Source organism: Sander lucioperca, chromosome 3 (assembly GCF_008315115.2).
Source record: "Sander lucioperca isolate FBNREF2018 chromosome 3, SLUC_FBN_1.2, whole genome shotgun sequence".
Lineage (NCBI taxonomy): Eukaryota > Metazoa > Chordata > Actinopteri > Perciformes > Percidae > Sander > Sander lucioperca.
Window position 1 is genome coordinate 456,561 of NC_050175.1, and position 11,860 is coordinate 468,420.

At 41.3% G+C, this 11,860-nt stretch overlaps 1 pseudogene; it reads right to left on the reverse strand.

Annotated features, from left to right (window-relative positions):
- Positions 1 to 244: 244 nt before the first annotated feature.
- Positions 245 to 1,240, reverse strand: LOC116056761 (annotated as a pseudogene).
- Positions 1,241 to 11,860: the final 10,620 nt, after the last annotated feature.

Consider the following 11,860-nt stretch of genomic DNA (forward strand, 5'->3'; position numbering starts at 1 on the left):
GTTATATCTCATCCTGAGTGCATTTTTTGGTCTGGACTATATTTCTCATTGTTTGGACAATTAGCTTTTCCAGTCCCTTGAAATTAAAGTGGAAGAGGTTCCTACTTCTGATATTGTGCACAAATATTCAGCAATCATTGAGCAATCAATCCAATTGCTCAGTGACTGCATGTTTGTTCTAATGTGTGCATATGTAAAGTGTTTGCAGGGACAGAAGTAGAGAAAAATAACTAGTCAGCAATCAGTCATTTTGCTTTACCTTTATTACAGATAATTTAGGCATGTGGGGAGTCATACATTTGTTGTTGTCTGAACATTTAAAATAATATGGTAAAATAATCTCAAATATTCGGCATTGATTCCATAGCTTACATTATCTTTTGATTAATTACATTACATTTACATTACATTTTTAGCATTAACAATATTAGCAGTTGATCCTTATGATGTCCCAGTAGGACAAACCCTGCCTCTGGCCGATCTGGGCATTGGGGATGTGTGTGATGGAGTCCTTCCCGTTGATGGAAAAGGCTATTCTTCCATAGTGCATGATGGAGGAGTAGTCATAGGGTATGTTCTGGTTGTTGGTGGACTGCTTGTAGAAGTCGTACGTCATCTAAGGGTTGATGTTCTTCCAGTTGATCCTGATGTACAGTAGTTGTCGCGGTCGCTCCTGGTCTGTTCGTGCTGGAAGCCCAGAGCATGGTTGACCTCGTGCTGGATTATGTCGTAGTAGAGGCAGCCCTGCCTGTTGAGAGAGAGCACCTGTCTGCCTCCCACTCTGCCCAGTTCGGAGAAAGATCCTGCTTTGTTCTCTATGCTGATGTAGTCGTTCTTACGCAGGACAAAGCGGATACAGGTTTTGCTGTGGAAGGCCTGCATGGCGTTGTTGATATCTGAGCCGGTGAACTCACCACTCATGGTGAGGAGTATCCTCACCAAGCCGTTGGAGGCTTTCCTCCACAGGCAATTCTGGGAACCAGCACATCATGGGTTTTCTGGTTTTGGGAGCCAGCAGGTCTCCTTCAAGCAGGATCTCATCGCTGCCGTTGTTGGAGGTCCGAGTCCTGGTGGTGATGTCAATGGTGTCTGGGGCTTCTTCTTCTTCTTTGCCGCCTCCCTCCTGGAGAGGAAGTGCCTGAGAGAGGCCGAGCAGGAGCAGCAGCAGCAGGCTGGCAGAGGGAGTCATCTTCAGGGTCGGTCTGGAGGGTGTGGAGCTTCTCTGGAGAGCTGCTGTGGAGAGACTCCTTGAAGCTTGGTGTTTGACTCAGTTCAGTCCAGGGTCTTTATACTCTCCTCTACAGGTGTGTCTGCAGGAGGCTTATGGGTTGGGGTCTACACTGCTAGGCCTGAACAAACCTCTGAAGGGAGGACTCCACAGACAAACCTACTTTTTAAACATGGTTTGTTATCTTTGGTCATGAGATGGATGAACACAGCTTTACGGTGCTTTACTAGGTTGCATTTGTTAAGCTAAACACTTCATATGTGTTGTCACATTAGAGACTATTTGTCAAACCAACCTTTATTCAAACAGAGTCGCCACCAACTTCACACCACTTCTTCTCAGGATTATAACTTATTCAAATGGAAAACACCATACCTACACTGCTTTTTACAGTGGTGGCAGGATATCTGATGTCAAGTGAGTATAAACGTTCATACATCCATTTAGAATGATTAGTTTTGGAGGTATTTGGTTACAAACCAAAGTATTGGACTAAACAACATCTTGGCCTGATGGTAGTGCCAGAGAAAAAGTCTAAAGATCATCACCATATTTAGGATCATCCTCTAGAAGCTATTAATGTACAAAATGTCATGGCAATTCTCAACATCTGTTGAGATGTTTCAGTCTGGCAGATATGTGACTACTGCCTATTTGTAGTTGTTTTTGTCCCTTCATGGTAAAATAAAAAGAAAAATTTTTCTTGCACAACATTTTAAGGAATTTTTCTTTTTATGAAATCTCATGAGACCAGAAAGCTTTGTCGACAACATAGATTTTCTGCAGCTCTGGCAGCACTTTTGTCATCAGTTTCCAGCTGAGATAAACATTTCTGAGATCAATCCTACAGCAACTTTAAGGTTTAAGGTGACAGGTCAGCCTATTTCCCCTGTGTGGACCGTAGCATCCTCAATGACCTAAGAGTACTTACTTTAAATCTGCAATAAGAGATTTTTTTGGAAACAGCGGCAACAAGTTGTGAACACATATCCTCACCGTTGAAGTTGATGAACTGTGTTAGCAAACATTGATTATTTACACGTTACATTTGTTGTTTTGAGTGGTGGTCACTACGTGTCTCATGTGGCTGGCCACTTGACGAACATAAACCCAAAATTCACTCTCCAATATTTTGCTCTGTTTTTGGTTTCTACCAATGCCTCAGGGAAATATCTAGCTCTTTAGCTGCTAAATGCTCCACTATATTCACCAGCTAGTCACGTAATGTGTCTGTCTGCTGTTTGGTGCTGAGCAGGTATTTGTACGGTGGGTTTTTTTGGAGTTTTTTGGCTGAAAACAACACTAAGAGAGCGGTGAGAGTGAACCAAACCAACCGGACAGCTAACAATGAGCTGACACTATAAAGCTCTGTAAAGTCAAGGAGAGCTCGAAACATATATCTCTGAGCAACCCCTATTCACATTGTTTTACATCGTCAATTCATACATTCTTGTTATAAAAATATTTGTCATAGCCGCTTTAAGTTGGCTTGTTGTTCTTTGCCCAAGTGATTGCACTGTCTGCACAATATAAATCACTTAATGCACAAACATAATGAAGTAATATACATATTTTAAATTGATGCACTCGGATCACTGGCTGTTTGTTCTTCCACATATATGCCCAAATGGAAAACAACCACTAGCAGCCCAAATGGAAAGATAGAGACAGATGTGTCTACTGTGCTGCTTTACAAAGATGTTGAAAGGAGAGGACTACTGAAATCAAAGTAGACCAGCCTTGCATTCCAGGCATGGATCTGTGGGGATAATAGACCCACTGAATGCAGAGCAGCTAGCAATAAGGTGCTGCACCGCATGAATAGAAACGTGTGAGTGTGCTCCATGGCCCAATCATTTAGAGGCCTCCGTGTGTGCGGCTGTCCTTTCAGTGGGAATTGAACATCTGATAATGTGACATACTGTTGAAACACAGAAGTACTTTACTTGTACTGTACTGTACTTGAGCAGTGCAATAACACAAACACAACACAATGTAAAAGTCCGCTGGTGTGTGGATTTGCCTTGACATCGCCTCCAGTGTGTCTGAGAGGGGGCTTGCTGTATTAGACGACCAGACGGATAAAGGATGTTGCTTTCCGTGCCGTCACGTTTCCTTCCTTGTCTCCCCCATCGGCATGAATAATAAAGGCCGTTCACCTTGTTTATCTTTCAATTCAATATTTACTCCTTGTCAGATGAATTTGGGGGCTTTATATCATCACTGTTCTCCAAGCGCAACATTTTCCTCTATGGTATTTGTCCTCACTGTTAATGTTTGATGAAAACAACACTAAAGGGTTCTAGTGGGGCGGGGGGGGGTTCTACCTGTGCCATAGTTGTTTTTTTCTTCACTGTCTATTGATGTTTATCGCATCTTCCACCGACGTCACACTTCCTCCCCAGGGAGTCCTCCCCTTTCCGGGACTCCGTTTTCTTACCCTGAAGGTAAATTTGGGCTAGATTAAATTAGGCAAGGCAAAGTAGGTCACTGACTTTGATCAGTGTGTTGCATTGTTAATGTGAAGGTTACACCTGACGCTGGTACTTTCCCACCAGCAGCCTCAGCCGACCACACCTTTTCTCTCTTTCTTCCACAGACTCACAGAAACAGACAGGATGAAGCTCTGCATTCACTCATAATCTGACAATCTGGCACCTTCCCGCGGAGGTGGGTGTGTGTGTGTGTGTGTGTGTGTTTATTTGTGCTTTAGAACATAACCGCCGTACAACAATCCCAAAATATCATTTTATTCTGATTCACTGCTTTGATCGGCGCTCCCTCTTTTCATTCACTCTTCACTTAAGCACACAAAAAATGTATCTCCACACGTAGATAATTATCATAGACAATATGTTTTTTAACCCTCCTGAACATTGTCCTTGGGTCAAATTCGACCCATTCTCAAAACGTTTCTTTCTTTCTTCAGTTTCTTTCAACCATGTGTGTGTGTGTGTCTGTGTGTGTCTGTGTGTGTGCATGTGTGTGTTAAGTGACAAAAAAGCTTGGATAAAACTGACCAAAACATTGGGGGAAAGCGACAAAAGTGTTAAAAAAGACGACCAAAACGTTGAAAAGGTGTTTAATTTAAAATTTTGACCCAGAAAAACAAAAAGTTGCACGGCCGACCAGAAGACAACACAAGGATTAATTGTTCCAATACATTCTGATGTGTTTGTCATAAAGCTATATTGTTTTACAACATAGAACCACAGTGGCCTTTCCCCTCTGGGGTCTGAAGGTATTTTCAGACACACAAATGATGTTGGAATGTTCTGATATTGTTGTGAATGTCCACAAATGTACGCAGTATTTTCAAAATACCATGAATTTTTTTGTTTTCTTCACAATACAGCTACACAGCTAACAGCTATAATAATATCTAAGTAAAAGGTATGTAATGTTTGTACTTTTTAAAATAACAATGAACAAGTAGAAAAAGAAGAAAATACTCTTTATTGTCAAAGGGGGAAACAAATATAGACAAATGTGTCTTAATTAGGTGCAAATATAAACAACATATGCATGTACAGTCTGTAATCATGGTGCCACAAGTAATTTTTGGGCTTAAATGCCTGTATGTAAATCTGCCTCGAAGAGGCCATTAGTGTAAGAAGGGAACTGGTGAGGAAGACCACCAATAGGCCTGTGACATCTCTGAAGAAGCTACAGAGTTACACATTCAACATAAAGTGATTCACCAGTCGCTGATACATGGCTGTTTAACCCTTGTGTTGTCTTCCCCTTGGCCATGCAACAAAACAACAAACAACAGTCAAAAACAAAAACTAAAATTCAACATTTTGGTCACTTTTCCCGACGGTTTTGTAGTTTTTGTCAGTGTTCTTTTACCATTTTTTTTTTCAAATGCTAAAAAATTGATTGAAACACCCAAATTCAATGAACATAGTGAATTGATCATTTGTTTTACATGTGAAAAGCATTTTTGACAAGTTTGTTGAAAGAAACCCACATTTCTTATATAGAAACTTTGAAATTGGGTCAAATTTGACCCGAGGACAACAGGAGGGTTAAAACAAGACGAGCTATTAGTTTTTGTCTATTAGATATGTTGTCATTGACTAAAACTGTTGGATACGCTGGCGCAAGAGAACAGTGTAGTCACGAAAACCATTACGATTCATCCTGATGAGGACCTTGAGTGTGTTGTACTGCCTCTTAAGAAAACCCTCACAGCATGTGCTGCACTGTTTCTTTCAATGGCTGTGTCTAAAATCTCTCTCTCTCTCTCTCTCTCTCTCTCTCTCTCTATATATATATATATATATTCACTCTGCAGTACAGTCGTACATTGAGATTTCAGACACCATTGAATCATAATTTTGTACCTTTTACCTTGTCTCTTTCCATTTTGGAAATCTTTTAAGGGCAATATATAGCTCATATATTTTACACTTTGAAAATCTAATTAAATGGCAGAAGGCAAATATAGTGCACAATGTAGAAAATTGTCAAAGGAAAATGAGCCACGAGTTTTTTCAGTGCAAAATGTGGGACAATACCATTGTTTTCTGTAGCTGCTATGTGACATCTCAGCAGAAGAATAACAACTTATAGCTGAATCAAACCACAGCTAAATGGTTATTGTTATTACTGACCATCGGCCCTTTACACCCATAAGACCACGTCTCCTCCTTTCATCGTCAGCACAGTCGTAAAGAAGTGGGGGGGGGGCAGCCACTCCATGGACATGTTGCACACAATTAGCCAGATGCAGAGGGACCGTATGGCTGTCATGTCTCCTGTTGTTCCGAGGTGAAGACAAGGCTGTTTCTGAAGGCAGAGTGCCTGGTAAACAGAGGTACTCCCCCACACCCCCTCCATTCACACATACACACACACACACACCCCTCGAGCAGCCCCGCTCTGTTTAGTACGTTCAAAGCCAAGACTGCAGCCCTTAAAGCTAAGCAGTCATTGGCCGGCCCCTCCACTGTCCTGGTGTCGAGCCCGTGTCACATTTACAGTGTGGTGGCACTGGGCTGGAATGGCCTACCAGCTAATTGGGTGAGATAGCAGGTTTATTTCACTTGGTCCATGGCGGCTCAATCCCTCCATGCTTCTCCCCTTCTTATGGAAAAACTGTAGACGCTAATATAAATATTGGGAGGCTACTTATGTATTGTATATTGCAGCTAAACTAATGCCTCCAACACATTTTATACTACCTTGGCTGTGGCCGAAATGACTCTCTATTTCATAAGTTTTTTTATTTGAGTGTCTTGATTGTATGTAAACATTTATGGACTATATTATGCCATTTAAAATTCACACAATAGAATGAAACAAATGTAGTCTCGACAGCAGGTACATTTCTTTTCACCATAAATCTCATAAAGTACAGTTTGTTATGCCTGTGACAGTAGCCCACTCCTGTCAGTGATGATTGACAATTGTCTGAATTTCAGGTGAGGAGTGTTTATAATATTGGCACTACTTATCTGCAAAGGCACTAATCATCAGTGTGACGGTACTTTAACTTTCATTTGACAGTTCTAGAAGAAAACATCTGAAAAAGATGATAAAAGCATGTTAACATGCTAAATGTTAGCATGTGATGAATGTATCAAATTCCATGGCAAGTTCCATGGTTTGTTCTGTATGAAGGTGTTGGCGTGACAGATTGTTGTGTTACAAAGCTGTGCTAACCTGGGCTCGTGGGCTGCGACGACCTCCGCTCTGGGATGGCTTTCCAGCGTCCCTTGTTGACTTCTCCGCTCGCTCGCTCTTTGGTGGGTTGTAGTTCAGGTTATTAAAAGGTGTATTTACAAAAGTTTTGTTATAGTATATGTTATAATAGCGTTCTCTGTGTAGAAAGCGTGTGGTTTGCAGCCGTCAGCCGGAAACAATCCCCTGAATGAATCTCTCCCACACGCCTGCAATCGACTGGGTCATCAGCGTCACACAACCACTCCCCCTCATGTCACGTGGCAGCACACGCCCTATCGACTATCTACTCAAAAGACCTAGGGTATTTTAACGATCTAAGCGCATGGTGCAGTTGCGTTTAGGGCGTTCCAAAATCCACTTTTGCTAGTTTGACGGCATTAAAAAGGGTCTGTGCGCCAGGCGCAGGGTTCTAAAGGGTTGTACTTAGTGTATTCATTAATTCATAGGTGTATTTTGGGCGTAACATGCAATAAACCAATCAGAGTGTCATCTCCCATTCTCTTTAAAAGCCAGGCGTGTTTGGACCTTAGCGCATTGCTATTATGATGGCGGATTTGCACCGTAATATGTTTTTGTAATCTTCTGCATGTGTGCTGCTGTGCGTCCCTGTGTGTGTAACAAGCATAGTGTGTGTGCTGCTGTGCATGAGCCTAGGAGCATTTTACTAATGCTCTGTTAAAATAACAATAAAATGCTGCGTTATTGACTTTAGACCAGGTTTTTGTTGGTCAATGGCGGAATCACTTCCCGCTGCTTCAAGATAGCAATACACCAAGAATGCACCTGAACACACCTCCCTGTAAGACCAGCACGCCCAGAATGCACCTGAACACACCTCCCTGTAAGACCAGCATGCCCAGAATGCACCTGAACACACCTCCCTGTAAGACCAGCACGCCCATGGGCACAAAGATGGGCGCAGGTACATTTGCTTTTTAAACGACGTGAATTGACAACTGCGTTGGTCTTAAACTAGCAAAGACAGTTGCGTCGGGCTTTGCGCTGCGCCGGATGCAAGATAGGGCCCCTAGACTGATATCATAACAGTTGGTTCAGCTGACATTGTTTTTACAAACACAAGTTGTGCTCCTAGAGAAGCTAAACATGGAATTATTTATAAGGATGGTTTGGTCTGACCAAAACTCAGCAACTTTAACCAGATAAGGTAACAAAAAAAAGAGTAGTTTAGATGAGTGATGTTCTTGCAACTACTGCAGTCCTTCACATTGTGAACTGGATGCCACCCATTACATACATAGACACATCAAGCTGGTGTCATGTAGTGGCAGGGGGTCTTGTCATAGATCAGGAAGACCTGTAAGCAAAGAGGGAGCAAAGAATGGAAATCAAAGGCCATATCTCGAAAAAATAAATCTGCCAAAACCTGCCAGGACCGTGACCTTAATCATACAACTGAATATACACTCGAATGGCTTCTGACAAGGAATATGAAAAGTCCTTGAGTCACCCAGCCAGAACTCAGAGTTAAATCCCTTCGAAAATCTCCGGAATAACTTAAAGACAAATCGTCACATATGCTCCTTATCCAACTTGAGTAAGCTTGAGCACATCTGCATCTTTAGATGGGAGAAAATCACAGAATTCTTATGTGCAGAGCTAGTGCAAATACTGACACGAGGAGTAGAAGCTGGAAATCACTGCCAACTTTGCTTCAACAAAATATTGGCTTCAGGTTGGAACACCATCATTTTAAATAAAGTAATTCTGCCTTTTTGTTTTGTTTTTGTAAGTAAGTAAGTTTTGTAAGTATTTGTATCATTTTTGTAGAATTTTAGACCAGAAAAAAATAAACTAAACATTATCTGGCAAGATTACAGGTTATTATAGCAGTGGTAAAGGATATAAAAAGTTACATGTGGGCACTAAAGTCTCCACTGGCACAGATTATTCCAAACAATTAGAAAATCTATAATGATTTTCATCCTGGCTTAGTTTAAACTGGAACAGACATGTGAATGCCATTGTTTTCCTCTACATATGCATTTGTATGGACATGGAATTTGTAATGGTTTCCTCTAAATGCTGCCAAAGTGGTTCTTATTATCCCATGAATAAATGCAGCAAAACATAAATCTCTAACCCGCTCCCTCTCTCTATATATATATATATCTTCTCCATGCCTAGTTGAGATGGCAATGCTATCTCCAAAGTGACTGAGGAGAAGCAGTATGTGGTGTGACAGCCACCCTGGGTCAAAGTCCCCCATTTCAGCAAATGGCCATGACTTATTTGCAGGGTTGGGGGCTGTGGGGTGTGGGGCGAGGACGATATTGACAGGATCATTTGCATGTCTGCCAAGTCACAGGCAGGAGTGTGGCTGAAGGGGAGCTACAAGGGAATAGATGGGATGTGATGGCTTCTATAATCTCCCCCCTGGCCCAATCCGTCGGAGGTGCTGTGCAAAATGATCATTAGCTGGCTGTGGCTGGACCAAGAGCGAGTAACAACTTGGACAAGCTCCGATGTGATGTCTCTGTCAACCCAGGCAGAACTACTTTTTCTCTCGTGTTAACTCATTAACTGTGTTTGTGGACAATTGGCAGGCTTCATCAACCACAAAACAATAAACATTGCATTTTTGTTAATGTATTCTTGCTTTCAGCTTTTGTTACAAAAGACAAACCCCTAAACCAGTGTTTGCCAATAAAAATAACAAAGGAAATGTCTGCATATAGCATACATCATTTGTTTTTTATTTGGCCCAGAGAGTATCAAAGTGTTTGCCAGACAAGAAAAAATGAGTTTTTATGTGTGTCATAAAGGTGTTGTTATAAATTGGAAGCTGCGGTTTGGTTTATAACCTTTAAGACTTTGATCAGATGTATGACTGTGAATACATTTATATCACTTTTTCCTCTGTTGCTACTTAAAGTCCTATCAAATCCATGATTGTCATTTCTGTTATACATTTTAAGCAACTTTCTGAAAAATCTTCTATTATGTTTAGTATCCTACTCCACAGTACTTTCTGTGTTTACCTCTGACAGATCATTTATTATTTTGTGCATTTTAAACTACATTTTCATACTGTTTGTACATTTAAAACCTACAAAACTGATACACGGCTGTGGTTTTGTAAAGCTAATACTCTGGGGTTTCTTATTTTTTTCATTTCCCCTTTTTTTTTTATAGTGTAGACTTAAAGGTGCTGTAGGTAAGCCTTCTAAAACTAACTTTCTGTCATATTTGCTGAAACTGACCCTATGTTCTAGTATAACTACATGAAGCAGGTCATTTAAAAGAAATCCAGCTCCTCTGGCACCACCTACAGCCTGGAGAGCGATTTTCAAAACTCCACAGCTCCCTGTTCAGATGCACCAATCAGGGCCAGGGGGGGTGTCTAACTGCGTGTCAATCACTGCTCATGCACACGCATTCATTCTCCCTTGTGGGGGGAGGGGCTTAGGAGACCGTTTTGGGCTTTAGCAGAAAGGGGGGAGGGACTGAGAAGTTGTCGATGTTCAAATTTTTTCCTGGATCTTCGCAATCCTACCTACGGCACCTTTAACATAACTGCATTTTTACGATTGGCTGATTTCCTTAAAAGGCATTTTAGGTTGTAGCAAGATGCGGATTGGTTTGTTTTTCCTCTGGGGCGTTTTAATTTAAGCAATGCTAACCATTATTGGTCAAACTGTTTATCAATGTCAAACAATTGCCAAATAGAGTTTTAAAGAGCCTTAGCTTTTAAACGCGGGTATCAATGTAAACATTTCGACATGAAGACATGTAAGATACAGGATTGCTATACTTTTTTAGTTCTGAAAGATTATAGGAATCCATATGTTTGATTGATTTAAACTGCAATAAACCTTGATTTAGTGCTGCATGAGTCCGACAAATAATTCATATCAAAGTTTATCTGAGGTGACACAATACAAATGCTACTTTACTGGGTGACTTTTGCTGCATCGTCATATTGGCATGTAACTACAGGCACTGATGATAAGAGCCGCTGTAAATATTGAGGAGACTCTGAGTATTTCCAGGAGCAGAAGACGCTCCTCAAGAGCTCCTTCAGCACATGGAGAGCCAAACCCTGTCCAGTTGAAAGGTCAAGTGCCACAGCAAATGCAGGGTGGAAACCACTTTCACCATCAACACCTCTGTGTGTGTTTTGCCTCTTTACACTCTAGAGGACACACAGCCAAAGGCTAGCCAGCCTTTTAATGGTTAATCAATAGAGCCAAGAGTCCCTGGACTACGTGTTTCGATATTTGGGGGCTGAACCAAAATAATAAGCCAGCATCTATCTACAGAGGATGACAAGGAAAGGTCGATACTTTTGTACTTGGGTTTCCAGATTGATGGCAGCTGACCAGCAGTTAGGTGTTGGGCTTTTTGGGCAAAACAGAAAGAAGCAAGAGAGAAAGAAAAGGTCATAAAGACCAGGACAAAAAGAGATGTTAAGATGATCAGCTCGTCTTATAAAGAGTCTCAACATCTGGAGATATGTGGCAGATAGATCATATCACACTACAAAAAACAAAGCGGTTCCTTTACAATCCTTCCTTCTGCTCGGGTTCTTGCTCCATCTTCTGTTTCTTTTTTTTTTCAACAATACTGCAGGTTTATCCTCCTTATCTCTCACCTTTCTATATTTATCTGTATAGGGCTTAAGTTCCTTTAATGGAGGTCACCTGATTTTCCACAGTGGAGCATCTTTTAAAGGGAAAGTTGTAGCTTGCTGTGTCTCTTGGCTTATAGGCTTAAAAAGCTACTCATACGTTTTGTGCAAGGAAATATAAAGTATAATGATACTACAGCTTTTGTGCACATTTTCACATTTTTTTAAAAACATCATTTGGGATATATTTGAGTTAACAGGGTCAGCTTCAGGATGTTTCCCATGGCAGATGTTGGCTGACATCGAGAGCTAGCATTGCTCGGAGAAGCTTCCTTGGTACGCTACTGACTGGA